Below are 18,853 nucleotides of genomic sequence, written 5' to 3'. Positions count from 1 at the left end.
CATCTTTTGTGTTTTATACTTTTGGAATTTTGGTTTTTCATGTTGATTTTAAAATGGCGTTTTTCATGTATGAAATGTACTCGTTTCTTCCTCAAGCAGGTCAACTTGTGTGTGGTAGCAACATTACGGTCCCATTGAGTACACTTTTGGAGAAAGGGACATCTGTTGCACCACAGGGCGGGAGGAGGGTTCAGAGCACTATGCATTATCTTTCTTTGGTAAGCATCTTTTGTGTTTTATACTTTTGGAATTTTGGTTTTTCATGTTGATTTTAAAATGGCGTTTTTCATGTATGAAATGTACTCGTTTCTTCCTCAAGCAGGTCAACTTGTGTGTGGTAGCAACATTACGGTCCCATTGAGTACATTTTTGGAGAAAGGGACATCTGTTGCACCACAGGGCGGGAGGAGGGTTCAGAGCACTATGCATTATCTTTCTTTGGTAAGCATCTTTTGTGTTTTATACTTTTGGAATTTTGGTTTTTCATGTTGATTTTAAAATGGCGTTTTTCATGTATGAAATGTACTCGTTTCTTCCTCAAGCAGGTCAACTTGTGTGTGGTAGCAACATTACGGTCCCATTGAGTACACTTTTGGAGAAAGGGACATCTGTTGCACCACAGGGCGGGAGGAGGGTTCAGAGCACTATGCATTATCTTTCTTTGGTAAGCATCTTTTGTGTTTTATACTTTTGGAATTTTGGTTTTTCATGTTGATTTTAAAATGGCGTTTTTCATGTATGAAATGTACTCGTTTCTTCCTCAAGCAGGTCAACTTGTGTGTGGTAGCAACATTACGGTCCCATTGAGTACATTTTTGGAGAATGGGACATCTGTTGCACCACAGGGCGGGAGGAGGGGGCTGAGCACTATACATTATCTGTCTATGGTAAGCATCTTTTGCGTTTTATACTTTTGGAATTTTGGTTTTTCATGTTGATTTTAAAATGGCGTTTTTCATGTATGAAATGTACTCGTTTCTTCCTCAAGCAGGTCAACTTGTGCGTGGTAGCAACATTACGGTCCCATTGAGTACATTTTTGGAGAAAGGGACATCTGTTGCACCACAGGGCAGGAGGAGGGTTCAGAGCACTATGCATTATCTTTCTTTCGTAAGCATCTTTTGTGTTTTATACTTTTGGAATTTTGGTTTTTCATGTTGATTTTAAAATGGCGTTTTTCATGTATGAAATGTACTCGTTTCTTCCTCAAGCAGGTCAACTTGTGTGTGGTAGCAACATTACGGTCCCATTGAGTACATTTTTGGAGAAAGGGACATCTGTTGCACCACAGGGTGGGAGGAGGGTTCAGAGCACTATGCATTATCTTTCTTTGGTAAGCATCTTTTGTGTTTTATACTTTTGGAATTTTGGTTTTTCATGTTGATTTTAAAATGGCGTTTTTCATGTATGAAATGTACTCGTTTCTTCCTCAAGCAGGTCAACTTGTGCGTGGTAGCAACATTACGGTCCCATTGAGTACATTTTTGGAGAAAGGGACATCTGATGCACCACAGGGCGGGAGGAGGGTTCAGAGCACTATGCATTATCTTTCTTTGGTAAGCATCTTTTGTGTTTTATACTTTTGGAATTTTGGTTTTTCATGTTGATTTTAAAATGGCGTTTTTCATGTATGAAATGTACTCGTTTCTTCCTCAAGCAGGTCAACTTGTGTGTGGTAGCAACATTACGGTCCCATTGAGTACATTTATGGAGAAAGGGACATCTGTTGCACCACAGGGCGGGAGGAGGGTTCAGAGCACTATGCATTATCTTTCTTTGGTAAGCATCTTTTGTGTTTTATACTTTTGGAATTTTGGTTTTTCATGTTGATTTTAAAATGGCGTTTTTCATGTATGAAATGTACTCGTTTCTTCCTCAAGCAGGTCAACTTGTGTGTGGTAGCAACATTACGGTCCCATTGAGTACATTTTTGGAGAAAGGGACATCTGTTGCACCACAGGGCGGGAGGAGGGTTCAGAGCACTATGCATTATCTTTCTTTGGTAAGCATCTTTTGTGTTTTATACTTTTGGAATTTTGGTTTTTCATGTTGATTTTAAAATGGCGTTTTTCATGTATGAAATGTACTCGTTTCTTCCTCAAGCAGGTCAACTTGTGCGTGGTAGCAACATTACGGTCCCATTGAGTACATTTTTGGAGAAAGGGACATCTGTTGCACCACAGGGCGGGAGGAGGGTTCAGAGCACTATGCATTATCTTTCTTTGGTAAGCATCTTATGTGTTTTATACTTTTGGAATTTTGGTTTTTCGTGTTGATTTTAAAATGGCGTTTTTCATGTATGAAATGTACTCGTTTCTTCCTCAAGCAGATCAACTTGTGTGTGGTAGCAACATTACGGTCCCATTGAGTACATTTTTGGAGAAAGGGACATCTGTTGCACCACAGGGCGGGAGGAGGGTAGAGCACTATGCATTATATTTCTTTGGTAAGCATCTTCTGTGTTTTATACTTTTGGAATTTTGGTTTTTCATGTTGATTTTAAAATGGCGTTTTTCATGTATGAAATGTACTCGTTTCTTCCTCAAGCAGGTCAACTTGTGTGTGGTAGCAACATTACGGTCCCATTGAGTACATTTTTGGAGAAAGGGACATCTGTTGCACCACAGGGCGGGAGGAGGGAGCTGAGCACTATACATTATCTGTCTATGGTAAGCATCTTTTGTGTTTTATACTTTTGGAATTTTGGTTTTTCATGTTGATTTTAAAATGGCGTTCTTCATGTATGAAATGTACTCGTTTCTTCCTCAAGCAGGTCAACTTGTGTGTGGCAGCAACATTACGGTCCCATTGAGTACATTTTTGGAGAAAGGGACATCTGTTGCACCACAGGGCGGGAGGAGCGAGCTGAGCACTATACATTATCTGTCTATGGTAAGCATCTTTTGTGTTTTATACATTTGGAATTTTGGTTTTTCATGTTGATTTTAAAATGGCGTTTTTCATGTATGAAATGTACTCGTTTCTTCCTCAAGCAGGTCAACTTGTGTGTGGTAGCAACATTACGGTCCCATTGAGTACATTTTTGGAGAAAGGGACATCTGTTGCACCACAGGGCGGGAGGAGGGAGCTGAGCACTATACATTATCTGTCTATGGTAAGCATCTTTTGTGTTTTATACTTTTGGAATTTTGGTTTTTCATGTTGATTTTAAAATGGCGTTTTTCATGTATGAAATGTACTCGTTTCTTCCTCAAGCAGGTCAACTTGTGTGTGGTAGCAACATTACGGTCCCATTGAGTACATTTTTGGAGAAAGGGACATCTGTTGCACCACAGGGCGGGAGGAGGGTTCAGAGCACTATGCATTATCTTTCTTTGGTAAGCATCTTTTGTGTTTTATACTTTTGGAATTTTGGTTTTTCATGTTGATTTTAAAATGACCTTTTTCATGTTTGAAATGCACTAACTCTTTTTTTCCTCACAGCAGGTCAACCTGTGTGTCGCTGCAACATTACGGTCCCATTGAGTACATTTTTGGAGAAAGGGACATCTGTTGCACCACAGGGCGGGAGGAGGGTTCAGAGCACTATGCATTATCTTTCTTTGGTAAGCATCTTTTGTGTTTTATACTTTTGGAATTTTGGTTTTTCATGTTGATTTTAAAATGGCGTTTTTCATGTATGAAATGTACTCGTTTCTTCCTCAAGCAGGTCAACTTGTGTGTGGTAGCAACATTACGGTCCCATTGAGTACATTTTTGGAGAAAGGGACATCTGTTGCACCACAGGGCGGGAGGAGGGTTCAGAGCACTATGCATTATCTTTCTTTGGTAAGCATCTTTTGTGTTTTATACTTTTGGAATTTTGGTTTTTCATGTTGATTTTAAAATGGCGTTTTTCATGTATGAAATGTACTCGTTTCTTCCTCAAGCAGGTCAACTTGTGTGTGGTAGCAACATTACGGTCCCATTGAGTACATTTTTGGAGAAACGGACATCTGTTGCACCACAGGGCGGGAGGAGGGTTCAGAGCACTATGCATTATCTTTCTTTGGTAAGCATCTTTTGTGTTTTATACTTTTGGAATTTTGGTTTTTCATGTTGATTTTAAAATGGCGTTTTTCATGTATGAAATGTACTCGTTTCTTCCTCAAGCAGGTCAACTTGTGTGTGGTAGCAACATTACGGTCCCATTGAGTACATTTTTGGAGAAAGGGACATCTGTTGCACCACAGGGCGGGAGGAGGGTTCAGAGCACTATGCATTATCTTTCTTTGGTAAGCATCTTTTGTGTTTTATACTTTTGGAATTTTGGTTTTTCATGTTGATTTTAAAATGGCGTTTTTCATGTATGAAATGTACTCGTTTCTTCCTCACAGCAGGTCAACCTGTGTGTGGCTGCAACATTACGGTCCCATTGAGTACATTTTTGGAGAAAGGGACATCTGTTGCACCACAGGGCAGGAGGAGGGTTCAGAGCACTATGCATTATCTTTCTTTGGTAAGCATCTTTTGTGTTTTATACTTTTGGAATTTTGGTTTTTCATGTTGATTTTAAAATGGCGTTTTTCATGTATGAAATGTACTCGTTTCTTCCTCAAGCAGGTCAACTTGTGTGTGGTAGCAACATTACGGTCCCATTGAGTACATTTTTGGAGAAAGGGACATCTGTTGCACCACAGGGCGGGAGGAGGGTTCAGAGCACTATGCATTATCTTTCTTTGGTAAGCATCTTTTGTGTTTTATACTTTTGGAATTTTGGTTTTTCATGTTGATTTTAAAATGGCGTTTTTCATGTATGAAATGTACTCGTTTCTTCCTCAAGCAGGTCAACTTGTGCGTGGTAGCAACATTACGGTCCCATTGAGTACATTTTTGGAGAAAGGGACATCTGTTGCACCACAGGGCGGGAGGAGGGTTCAGAGCACTATGCATTATCTTTCTTTGGTAAGCATCTTATGTGTTTTATACTTTTGGAATTTTGGTTTTTCATGTTGATTTTAAAATGGCGTTTTTCAAGTATGAAATGTACTCGTTTCTTCCTCAAGCAGATCAACTTGTGTGTGGTAGCAACATTACGGTCCCATTGAGTACATTTTTGGAGAAAGGGACATCTGTTGCACCACAGGGCGGGAGGAGGGTTCAGAGCACTATGCATTATATTTCTTTGGTAAGCCTCTTCTGTGTTTTATACTTTTGGAATTTTGGTTTTTCATGTTGATTTTAAAATGGCGTTTTTCATGTATGAAATGTACTCGTTTCTTCCTCAAGCAGGTCAACTTGTGTGTGGTAGCAACATTACGGTCCCACTGAGTACATTTATGGAGAAAGGGACATCTGTTGCACCACAGGGCGGAAGGAGGGTTCAGAGCACTATGCATTATCTTTCTTTGGTAAGCATCTTTTGTGTTTTATACTTTTGGAATTTTGGTTTTTCATGTTGATTTTAAAATGGCGTTTTTCATGTATGAAATGTACTCGTTTCTTCCTCAAGCAGGTCAACTTGTGTGTGGTAGCAACATTACGGTCCCATTGAGTACATTTTTGGAGAAAGGGACATCTGTTGCACCACAGGGCGGGAGGAGGGTTCAGAGCACTATGCATTATCTTTCTTTGGTAAGCATCTTTTGTGTTTTATACTTTTGGAATTTTGGTTTTTCATGTTGATTTTAAAATGACCTTTTTCATGTTTAAAATGCACTAACTCTTTTTTTCCTCACAGCAGGTCAACCTGTGTGTGGCTGCAACATTACGGTCCCATTGAGTACATTTTTGGAGAAAGGGACATCTGTTGCACCACAGGGCGGGAGGAGGGTTCAGAGCACTATGCATTATCTTTCTTTGGTAAGCATCTTTTGTGTTTTATACTTTTGGAATTTTGGTTTTTCATGTTGATTTTAAAATGGCGTTTTTCATGTATGAAATGTACTCGTTTCTTCCTCAAGCAGGTCAACTTGTGTGTGGTAGCAACATTACGGTCCCATTGAGTACATTTTTGGAGAAAGGGACATCTGTTGCACCACAGGGCGGGAGGAGGGTTCAGAGCACTATGCATTATCTTTCTTTGGTAAGCATCTTTTGTGTTTTATACTTTTGGAATTTTGGTTTTTCATGTTGATTTTAAAATGGCGTTTTTCATGTATGAAATGTACTCGTTTCTTCCTCAAGCAGGTCAACTTGTGTGTGGTAGCAACATTACGGTCCCATTGAGTACATTTTTGGAGAAAGGGACATCTGTTGCACCACAGGGCGGGAGGAGGGTTCAGAGCACTATGCATTATCTTTCTTTGGTAAGCATCTTTTGTGTTTTATACTTTTGGAATTTTGGTTTTTCATGTTGATTTTAAAATGGCGTTTTTCATGTATGAAATGTACTCGTTTCTTCCTCAAGCAGGTCAACTTGTGTGTGGTAGCAACATTACGGTCCCATTGAGTACATTTTTGGAGAAAGGGACATCTGTTGCACCACAGGGCGGGAGGAGGGTTCAGAGCACTATGCATTATCTTTCTTTGGTAAGTATCTTTTGTGTTTTATACTTTTGGAATTTTGGTTTTTCATGTTGATTTTAAAATGGCGTTTTTCATGTATGAAATGTACTCGTTTCTTCCTCAAGCAGGTCAACTTGTGTGTGGTAGCAACATTACGGTCCCATTGAGTACATTTTTGGAGAAACGGACATCTGTTGCACCACAGGGCGGGAGGAGGGTTCAGAGCACTATGCATTATCTTTCTTTGGTAAGCATCTTTTGTGTTTTATACTTTTGGAATTTTGGTTTTTCATGTTGATTTTAAAATGGCGTTTTTCATGTATGAAATGTACTCGTTTCTTCCTCAAGCAGGTCAACTTGTGTGTGGTAGCAACATTACGGTCCCATTGAGTACATTTTTGGAGAAAGGGACATCTGTTGCACCACAGGGCGGGAGGAGGGTTCAGAGCACTATGCATTATCTTTCTTTGGTAAGCATCTTTTGTGTTTTATACTTTTGGAATTTTGGTTTTTCATGTTGATTTTAAAATGGCGTTTTTCATGTATGAAATGTACTCGTTTCTTCCTCACAGCAGGTCAACCTGTGTGTGGCTGCAACATTACGGTCCCATTGAGTACATTTTTGGAGAAAGGGACATCTGTTGCACCACAGGGCAGGAGGAGGGTTCAGAGCACTATGCATTATCTTTCTTTGGTAAGCATCTTTTGTGTTTTATACTTTTGGAATTTTGGTTTTTCATGTTGATTTTAAAATGGCGTTTTTCATGTATGAAATGTACTCGTTTCTTCCTCAAGCAGGTCAACTTGTGTGTGGTAGCAACATTACGGTCCCATTGAGTACATTTTTGGAGAAAGGGACATCTGTTGCACCACAGGGCGGGAGGAGGGTTCAGAGCACTATGCATTATCTTTCTTTGGTAAGCATCTTTTGTGTTTTATACTTTTGGAATTTTGGTTTTTCATGTTGATTTTAAAATGGCGTTTTTCATGTATGAAATGTACTCGTTTCTTCCTCAAGCAGGCCAACTTGTGTGTGGTAGCAACATTACGGTCCCATTGAGTACATTTTTGGAGAAAGGGACATCTGTTGCACCACAGGGCGGGAGGAGGGTTCAGAGCACTATGCATTATCTTTCTTTGGTAAGCATCTTTTGTGTTTTATACTTTTGGAATTTTGGTTTTTCATGTTGATTTTAAAATGGCGTTTTTCATGTATGAAATGTACTCGTTTCTTCCTCAAGCAGTTCAACTTGTGCGTGGTAGCAACATTACGGTCCCATTGAGTACATTTTTGGAGAAAGGGACATCTGTTGCACCACAGGGCGGGAGGAGGGTTCAGAGCACTATGCATTATCTTTCTTTGGTAAGCATCTTTTGTGTTTTATACTTTTGGAATTTTGGTTTTTCATGTTGATTTTAAAATGGCGTTTTTCATGTATGAAATGTACTCGTTTCTTCCTCAAGCAGGTCAACTTGTGCGTGGTAGCAACATTACGGTCCCATTGAGTACATTTTTGGAGAAAGGGACATCTGTTGCACCACAGGGCGGGAGGAGGGTTCAGAGCACTATGCATTATATTTCTTTGGTAAGCATCTTTTGTGTTTTATACTTTTGGAATTTTGGTTTTTCATGTTGATTTTAAAATGGCGTTTTTCATCTATGAAATGTACTCGTTTCTTCCTCAAGCAGGTCAACTTGTGTGTGGTAGCAACATTACGGTCCCATTGAGTACATTTTTGGAGAAAGGGACATCTTTTGCACCACAGGGCGGGAGGCGGGTTCAGAGCACTATGCATTATCTTTCTTTGGTAAGCATCTTTTGTGTTTTATACTTTTGGAATTTTGGTTTTTCATGTTGATTTTAAAATGGCGTTTTTCATGTATGAAATGTACTCGTTTCTTCCTCAAGCAGGTCAACTTGTGCGTGGTAGCAACATTACGGTCCCATTGAGTACATTTTTGGAGAAAGGGACATCTGTTGCGCAACAGGGCGGGAGGAGGGTTCAGAGCACTATGCATTATCTTTCTTTGGTAAGCATCTTTTGTGTTTTATACTTTTGGAATTTTGGTTTTTCATGTTGATTTTAAAATGGCGTTTTTCATGTATGAAATGTACTCGTTTCTTCCTCAAGCAGGTCAACTTGTGCGTGGTAGCAACATTACGGTCCCATTGAGTACATTTTTGGAGAAAGGGACATCTGTTGCACCACAGGGCGGGAGGAGGGTTCAGAGCACTATGCATTATCTTTCTTTGGTAAGCATCTTTTGTGTTTTATACTTTTGGAATTTTGGTTTTTCATGTTGATTTTAAAATGGCGTTTTTCATGTATGAAATGTACTCGTTTCTTCCTCAAGCAGGTCAACTTGTGTGTGGTAGCAACATTACGGTCCCATTGAGTACATTTTTGGAGAAAGGGACATCTTTTGCACCACAGGGCGGGAGGAGGGTTCAGAGCACTATGCATTATCTTTCTTTGGTAAGCATCTTTTGTGTTTTATGCTTTTGGAATTTTGGTTTTTCATGTTGATTTTAAAATGGCGTTTTTCATGTATGAAATGTACTCGTTTCTTCCTCAAGCAGGTCAACTTGTGCGTGGTAGCAACATTACGGTCCCATTGAGTACATTTTTGGAGAAAGGGACATCTGTTGCACCACAGGGCGGGAGGAGGGTTCAGAGCACTATGCATTATCTTTCTTTGGTAAGCATCTTTTGTGTTTTATACTTTTGGAATTTTGGTTTTTCATGTTGATTTTAAAATGGCGTTTTTCATGTATGAAATGTACTCGTTTCTTCCTCAAGCAGGTCAACTTGTGCGTGGTAGCAACATTACGGTCCCATTGAGTACATTTTTGGAGAAAGGGACATCTGTTGCACCACAGGGCGGGAGGAGGGTTCAGAGCACTATGCATTATCTTTCTTTGGTAAGCATCTTTTGTGTATTATACTTTTGGAATTTTGGTTTTTCATGTTGATTTTAAAATGGCGTTTTTCATGTATGAAATGTACTCGTTTCTTCCTCAAGCAGGTCAACTTGTGCGTGGTAGCAACATTACGGTCCCATTGAGTACATTTTTGGAGAAAGGGACATCTGTTGCACCACAGGGCGGGAGGAGGGTTCAGAGCACTATGCATTATCTTTCTTTGGTAAGCATCTTTTGTGTTTTATACTTTTGGAATTTTGGTTTTTCATGTTGATTTTAAAATGGCATTTTTCATGTATGAAATGTACTCGTTTCTTCCTCAAGCAGGTCAACTTGTGCGTGGTAGCAACATTACGGTCCCATTGAGTACATTTTTGGAGAAAGGGACATCTGTTGCACCACAGGGCGGGAGGAGGGTTCAGAGCACTATGCATTATCTTTCTTTGGTAAGCATCTTTTGTGTTTTATACTTTTGGAATTTTGGTTTTTCATGTTGATTTTAAAATGGCGTTTTTCATGTATGAAATGTACTCGTTTCTTCCTCAAGCAGGTCAACTTGTGCGTGGTAGCAACATTACGGTCCCATTGAGTACATTTTTGGAGAAAGGGACATCTGTTGCACCACAGGGCGGGAGGAGGGTTCAGAGCACTATGCATTATCTTTCTTTGGTAAGCATCTTTTGTGTTTTATACTTTTGGAATTTTGGTTTTTCATGTTGATTTTAAAATGGCGTTTTTCATGTATGAAATGTACTCGTTTCTTCCTCAAGCAGGTCAACTTGTGCGTGGTAGCAACATTACGGTCCCATTGAGTACATTTTTGGAGAAACGGACATCTGTTGCACCACAGGGCGGGAGGAGGGTGCAGAGCACTATCCATTATCTTTCTTTGGTAAGCATCTTTTGTGTTTTATACTTTTGGAATTTTGGTTTTTCATGTTGATTTTAAAATGGCGTTTTTCATGTATGAAATGTACTCGTTTCTTCCTCAAGCAGGTCAACTTGTGTGTGGTAGCAACATTACGGTCCCATTGAGTACATTTTTGGAGAAAGGGACATCTGTTGCACCACAGGGCGGGAGGAGGGAGCTGAGCACTATCCATTATCTTTCTTTGGTAAGCATCTTTTGTGTTTTATTCTATTGGAATTTTGGTTTTTCATGTTGATTTTAAAATGACCTTTTTCATGTTTGAAATGCACTAACTCTTTTTTTCCTCACAGGAGGTCAACCTGTGTGTGGCTGCAACATTACGGTCCCATTGAGTACATTTTTGGAGAAAGGGACATCTGTTGCACCACAGGGCGGGAGGAGGGTTCAGAGCACTATGCATTATCTTTCTTTGGTAAGCATCTTTTGTGTTTTATACTTTTGGAATTTTGGTTTTTCATGTTGATTTTAAAATGGCGTTTTTCATGTATGAAATGTACTCGTTTCTTCCTCAAGCAGGTCAACTTGTGCGTGGTAGCAACATTACGGTCCCATTGAGTACATTTTTGGAGAAAGGGACATCTGTTGCACAACAGGGCGGGAGGAGGGTTCAGAGCACTATGCATTATCTTTCTTTGGTAAGCATCTTTTGTGTTTTATACTTTTGGAATTTTGGTTTTTCATGTTGATTTTAAAATGGCGTTTTTCATGTATGAAATGTACTCGTTTCTTCCTCAAGCAGGTCAACTTGTGCGTGGTAGCAACATTACGGTCCCATTGAGTACATTTTTGGAGAAAGGGACATCTGTTGCACCACAGGGCGGGAGGAGGGTTTAGAGCACTATGCATTATCTTTCTTTGGTAAGCATCTTTTGTGTTTTATACTTTTGTAATTTTGGTTTTTCATGTTCATTTTAAAATGGCGTTTTTCATGTATGAAATGTACTCGTTTCTTCCTCAAGCAGGTCAACTTGTGCGTGGTAGCAACATTACGGTCCCATTGAGTACATTTTTGGAGAAAGGGACATCTGTTGCACCACAGGGCGGGAGGAGGGTTCAGAGCACTATGCATTATCTTTCTTTGGTAAGCATCTTTTGTGTTTTATACTTTTGGAATTTTGGTTTTTCATGTTGATTTTAAAATGGCGTTTTTCATGTATGAAATGTACTCGTTTCTTCCTCAAGCAGGTCAACTTGTGCGTGGTAGCAACATTACGGTCCCATTGAGTACATTTTTGGAGAAAGGGACATCTGTTGCACCACAGGGCGGGAGGAGGGTTCAGAGCACTATGCATTATCTTTCTTTGGTAAGCATCTTTTGTGTTTTATACTTTTGGAATTTTGGTTTTTCATGTTGATTTTAAAATGGCGTTTTTCATGTATGAAATGTACTCGTTTCTTCCTCAAGCAGGTCAACTTGTGCGTGGTAGCAACATTACGGTCCCATTGAGTACATTTTTGGAGAAAGGGACATCTGTTGCACCACAGGGCGGGAGGAGGGTTCAGAGCACTATGCATTATCTTTCTTTGGTAAGCATCTTTTGTGTTTTATACTTTTGGAATTTTGGTTTTTCATGTTGATTTTAAAATGGCGTTTTTCATGTATGAAATGTACTCGTTTCTTCCTCAAGCAGGTCAACTTGTGTGTGGTAGCAACATTACGGTCCCATTGAGTACATTTTTGGAGAAAGGGACATCTGTTGCACCACAGGGCGGGAGGAGGGTTCAGAGCACTATGCATTATCTTTCTTTGGTAAGCATCTTTTGTGTTTTATACTTTTGGAATTTTGCTTTTTCATGTTGATTTTAAAATGACCTTTTTCATGTTTGAAATGCACTAACTCTTTTTTTCCTCACAGCAGGTCAACCTGTGTGTGGCTGCAACATTACGGTCCCATTGAGTACATTTTTGGAGAAAGGGACATCTGTTGCACCACAGGGCGGGAGGAGGGTTCAGAGCACTATGCATTATCTTTCTTTGGTAAGCATCTTTTGTGTTTTATACTTTTGGAATTTTGGTTTTTCATGTTGATTTTAAAATGGCGTTTTTCATGTATGAAATGTACTCGTTTCTTCCTCAAGCAGGTCAACTTGTGTGTGGTAGCAACATTACGGTCCCATTGAGTACATTTTTGGAGAAAGGGACATCTGTTGCACCACAGGGTGGGAGGAGGGTTCAGAGCACTATGCATTATCTTTCTTTGGTAAGCATCTTTTGTGTTTTATACTTTTGGAATTTTGGTTTTTCATGTTGATTTTAAAATGGCGTTTTTCATGTATGAAATGTACTCGTTTCTTCCTCAAGCAGGTCAACTTGTGCGTGGTAGCAACATTACGGTCCCATTGAGTACATTTTTGGAGAAAGGGACATCTGTTGCACCACAGGGCGGGAGGAGGGTTCAGAGCACTATGCATTATCTTTCTTTGGTAAGCATCTTTTGTGTTTTATACTTTTGGAATTTTGGTTTTTCATGTTGATTTTAAAATGGCGTTTTTCATGTATGAAATGTACTCGTTTCTTCCTCAAGCAGGTCAACTTGTGTGTGGTAGCAACATTACGGTCCCATTGAGTACATTTTTGGAGAAAGGGACATCTGTTGCACCACAGGGCGGGAGGAGGGTTCAGAGCACTATGCATTATCTTTCTTTGGTAAGGATCTTTTGTGTTTTATACTTTTGGAATTTTGGTTTTTCATGTTGATTTTCAAATGGCGTTTTTCATGTATGAAATGTACTCGTTTCTTCCTCACAGCAGGTCAACCTGTGTGTGGCTGCAACATTACGGTCCCATTGAGTACATTTTTGGAGAAAGGGACATCTGTTGCACCACAGGGCGGGAGGAGGGTTCAGAGCACTATGCATTATCTTTCTTTGGTAAGCATCTTTTGTGTCTTATACTTTTGGAATTTTGGTTTTTCATGTTGATTTTAAAATGGCGTTTTTCATGTATGAAATGTACTCGTTTCTTCCTCAAGCAGGTCAACTTGTGTGTGGTAGCAACATTACGGTCCCATTGAGTACATTTTTGGAGAAAGGGACATCTGTTGCACCACAGGGCGGGAGGAGGGTTCAGAGCACTATGCATTATCTTTCTTTGGTAAGCATCTTTTGTGTTTTATACTTTTGGAATTTTGGTTTTTCATGTTGATTTTAAAATGGCGTTTTTCATGTATGAAATGTACTCGTTTCTTCCTCACAGCAGGTCAACCTGTGTGTGGCTGCAACATTACGGTCCCATTGAGTACATTTTTGGAGAAAGGGACATCTGTTGCACCACAGGGCGGGAGGAGGGTTCAGAGCACTATGCATTATCTTTCTTTGGTAAGCATCTTTTGTGTCTTATACTTTTGGAATTTTGGTTTTTCATGTTGATTTTAAAATGGCGTTTTTCATGTATGAAATGTACTCGTTTCTTCCTCAAGCAGGTCAACTTGTGTGTGGTAGCAACATTACGGTCCCATTGAGTACATTTTTGGAGAAAGGGACATCTGTTGCACCACAGGGCGGGAGGAGGGTTCAGAGCACTATGCATTATCTTTCTTTGGTAAGCATCTTTTGTGTTTTATACTTTTGGAATTTTGGTTTTTCATGTTGATTTTAAAATGGCGTTTTTCATGTATGAAATGTACTCGTTTCTTCCTCACAGCAGGTCAACCTGTGTGTGGCTGCAACATTACGGTCCCATTGAGTACATTTTTGGAGAAAGGGACATCTGTTGCACCACAGGGCGGGAGGAGGGTTCAGAGCACTATGCATTATCTTTCTTTGGTAAGCATCTTTTGTGTCTTATACTTTTGGAATTTTGGTTTTTCATGTTGATTTTAAAATGGCGTTTTTCATGTATGAAATGTACTCGTTTCTTCCTCAAGCAGGTCAACTTGTGTGTGGTAGCAACATTACGGTCCCATTGAGTACATTTTTGGAGAAAGGGACATCTGTTGCACCACAGGGCGGGAGGAGGGTTCAGAGCACTATGCATTATCTTTCTTTGGTAAGCATCTTTTGTGTTTTATACTTTTGGAATTTTGGTTTTTCATGTTGATTTTAAAATGGCGTTTTTCATGTATGAAATGTACTCGTTTCTTCCTCAAGCAGGTCAACTTGTGTGTGGTAGCAACATTACGGTCCCATTGAGTACATTTTTGGAGAAAGGGACATCTGTTGCACCACAGGGCGGGAGGAGGGTTCAGAGCACTATGCATTATCTTTCTTTGGTAAGCATCTTTTGTGTTTTATACTTTTGGAATTTTGGTTTTTCATGTTGATTTTAAAATGGCGTTTTTCATGTATGAAATGTACTCGTTTCTTCCTCACAGCAGGACAACCTGTGTGTGGCTGCAACATTACCGTCCCATTGAGTACATTTTTGGAGAAAGGGACATCTGTTGCACCACAGGGCGGGAGAAGGGTTCAGAGCACTATGCATTATCTTTCTTTGGTAAGCATCTTTTGTGTTTTATACTTTTGGAATTTTGGTTTTCCATGTTGATTTTAAAATGGCGTTTTTCATGTATGAAATGTACTCGTTTCTTCCTCAAGCAGGTCAACTTGTGTGTGGTAGCAACATTACGGTCCCATTGAGTACATTTTTGGAGAAAGGGACATCTGTTGCACCACAGGGCGGGAGGAGGGTTCAGAGCACTATGCATTATCTTTCTTTGGTAAGCATCTTTTGTGTTTTATACTTTTGGAATTTTGGTTTTTCATGTTGATTTTAAAATGGCGTTTTTCATGTATGAAATGTACTCGTTTCTTCCTCAAGCAGGTCAACTTGTGTGTGGTAGCAACATTACGGTCCCATTGAGTACATTTTTGGAGAAAGGGACATCTGTTGCACCACAGGGCGGGAGGAGGGTTCAGAGCACTATGCATTATCTTTCTTTGGTAAGCATCTTTTGTGTTTTATACTTTTGGAATTTTGGTTTTTCATGTTGATTTTAAAATGGCGTTTTTCATGTATGAAATGTACTCGTTTCTTCCTCAAGCAGGTCAACTTGTGTGTGGTAGCAACATTACGGTCCCATTGAGTACATTTTTGGAGAAAGGGACATCTGTTGCACCACAGCGCGGGAGGAGGGTATCAGAGCACTATGCATTATCTTTCTTTCGTAAGCATCTTTTGTGTTTTATACTTTTGGAATTTTGGTTTTTCATGTTGATTTTAAAATGGCGTTTTCCATGTATGAAATGTACTCGTTTCTTCCTCAAGCAGGTCAACTTGTGTGTGGTAACAACATTACGGTCCCATTGAGTACATTTTTGGAGAAAGGGACATCTGTTGCACCACAGGGCGGGAGGAGGGAGCTGAGCACTATACATTATCTGTCTATGGTAAGCATCTTTTGTGTTTTATACTTTTGGAATTTTGGTTTTTCATGTTGATTTTAAAATGGCGTTTTTCATGTATGAAATGTACTCGTTTCTTCCTCAAGCAGGTCAACTTGTGTGTGGTAGCAACATTACGGTCCCATTGAGTACATTTTTGGAGAAAGGGACATCTGTTGCACCACAGGGCGGGAGGAGGGTTCAGAGCACTATGCATTATCTTTCTTTGGTAAGCATCTTTTGTGTTTTATACTTTTGGAATTTTGGTTTTTCATGTTGATTTTAAAATGGCGTTTTTCATGTATGAAATGTACTCGTTTCTTCCTCAGAGCAGGTCATCCTGTGTGTGGCTGCAACATTACGGTCCCATTGAGTACATTTTTGGAGAAAGGGACATCTGTTGCACCACAGGGCGGGAGGAGGGTTCAGAGCACTATGCATTATCTTTCTTTGGTAAGCATCTTTTGTGTTTTATACTTTTGGAATTTTGGTTTTTCATGTTGATTTTAAAATGGCGTTTTTCATGTATGAAATGTACTCGTTTCTTCCTCAAGCAGGTCAACTTGTGTGTGGTAGCAACATTACGGTCCCATTGAGTACATTTTTGGAGAAAGGGACATCTGTTGCACCACAGGGCGGGAGGAGGGTTCAGAGCACTATGCATTATCTTTCTTTGGTAAGCATCTTTTGTGTTTTATACTTTTGGAATTTTGGTTTTTCATGTTGATTTTAAAATGGCGTTTTTCATGTATGAAATGTACTCGTTTCTTCCTCAAGCAGGTCAACTTGTGCGTGGTAGCAACATTACGGTCCCATTGAGTACATTTTTGGAGAAACGGACATCTGTTGCACCACAGGGCGGGAGGAGGGTGCAGAGCACTATCCATTATCTTTCTTTGGTAAGCATCTTTTGTGTTTTATACTTTTGGAATTTTGGTTTTTCATGTTGATTTTAAAATGGCGTTTTTCATGTATGAAATGTACTCGTTTCTTCCTCAAGCAGGTCAACTTGTGTGTGGTAGCAACATTACGGTCCCATTGAGTACATTTTTGGAGAAAGGGACATCTGTTGCACCACAGGGCGGGAGGAGGGAGCTGAGCACTATCCATTATCTTTCTTTGGTAAGCATCTTTTGTGTTTTATTCTATTGGAATTTTGGTTTTTCATGTTGATTTTAAAATGACCTTTTTCATGTTTGAAATGCACTAACTCTTTTTTTCCTCACAGGAGGTCAACCTGTGTGTGGCTGCAACATTACGGTCCCATTGAGTACATTTTTGGAGAAAGGGACATCTGTTGCACCACAGGGCGGGAGGAGGGTTCAGAGCACTATGCATTATCTTTCTTTGGTAAGCATCTTTTGTGTTTTATACTTTTGGAATTTTGGTTTTTCATGTTGATTTTAAAATGGCGTTTTTCATGTATGAAATGTACTCGTTTCTTCCTCAAGCAGGTCAACTTGTGCGTGGTAGCAACATTACGGTCCCATTGAGTACATTTTTGGAGAAAGGGACATCTGTTGCACAACAGGGCGGGAGGAGGGTTCAGAGCACTATGCATTATCTTTCTTTGGTAAGCATCTTTTGTGTTTTATACTTTTGGAATTTTGGTTTTTCATGTTGATTTTAAAATGGCGTTTTTCATGTATGAAATGTACTCGTTTCTTCCTCAAGCAGGTCAACTTGTGCGTGGTAGCAACATTACGGTCCCATTGAGTACATTTTTGGAGAAAGGGACATCTGTTGCACCACAGGGCGGGAGGAGGGTTTAGAGCACTATGCATTATCTTTCTTTGGTAAGCATCTTTTGTGTTTTATACTTTTGTAATTTTGGTTTTTCATGTTCATTTTAAAATGGCGTTTTTCATGTATGAAATGTACTCGTTTCTTCCTCAAGCAGGTCAACTTGTGCGTGGTAGCAACATTACGGTCCCATTGAGTACATTTTTGGAGAAAGGGACATCTGTTGCACCACAGGGCGGGAGGAGGGTTCAGAGCACTATGCATTATCTTTCTTTGGTAAGCATCTTTTGTGTTTTATACTTTTGGAATTTTGGTTTTTCATGTTGATTTTAAAATGGCGTTTTTCATGTATGAAATGTACTCGTTTCTTCCTCAAGCAGGTCAACTTGTGCGTGGTAGCAACATTACGGTCCCATTGAGTACATTTTTGGAGAAAGGGACATCTGTTGCACCACAGGGCGGGAGGAGGGTTCAGAGCACTATGCATTATCTTTCTTTGGTAAGCATCTTTTGTGTTTTATACTTTTGGAATTTTGGTTTTTCATGTTGATTTTAAAATGGCGTTTTTCATGTATGAAATGTACTCGTTTCTTCCTCAAGCAGGTCAACTTGTGCGTGGTAGCAACATTACGGTCCCATTGAGTACATTTTTGGAGAAAGGGACATCTGTTGCACCACAGGGCGGGAGGAGGGTTCAGAGCACTATGCATTATCTTTCTTTGGTAAGCATCTTTTGTGTTTTATACTTTTGGAATTTTGGTTTTTCATGTTGATTTTAAAATGGCGTTTTTCATGTATGAAATGTACTCGTTTCTTCCTCAAGCAGGTCAACTTGTGTGTGGTAGCAACATTACGGTCCCATTGAGTACATTTTTGGAGAAAGGGACATCTGTTGCACCACAGGGCGGGAGGAGGGTTCAGAGCACTATGCATTATCTTTCTTTGGTAAGCATCTTTTGTGTTTTATACTTTTGGAATTTTGCTTTTTCATGTTGATTTTAAAATGACCTTTTTCATGTTTGAAATGCACTAACTCTTTTTTTCCTCACAGCAGGTCAACCTGTGTGTGGCTGCAACATTACGGTCCCATTGAGTACATTTTTGGAGAAAGGGACATCTGTTGCACCACAGGGCGGGAGGAGGGTTCAGAGCACTATGCATTATCTTTCTTTGGTAAGCATCTTTTGTGTTTTATACTTTTGGAATTTTGGTTTTTCATGTTGATTTTAAAATGGCGTTTTTCATGTATGAAATGTACTCGTTTCTTCCTCAAGCAGGTCAACTTGTGTGTGGTAGCAACATTACGGTCCCATTGAGTACATTTTTGGAGAAAGGGACATCTGTTGCACCACAGGGTGGGAGGAGGGTTCAGAGCACTATGCATTATCTTTCTTTGGTAAGCATCTTTTGTGTTTTATACTTTTGGAATTTTGGTTTTTCATGTTGATTTTAAAATGGCGTTTTTCATGTATGAAATGTACTCGTT

This window comes from Schistocerca nitens, chromosome 12, assembly GCF_023898315.1.
Source record: "Schistocerca nitens isolate TAMUIC-IGC-003100 chromosome 12, iqSchNite1.1, whole genome shotgun sequence".
Classification (NCBI taxonomy): Eukaryota; Metazoa; Arthropoda; class Insecta; order Orthoptera; family Acrididae; genus Schistocerca; species Schistocerca nitens.
The sequence above is the reverse complement of the archived record's forward strand: the minus strand, read 5'-3'. Positions refer to the sequence as shown.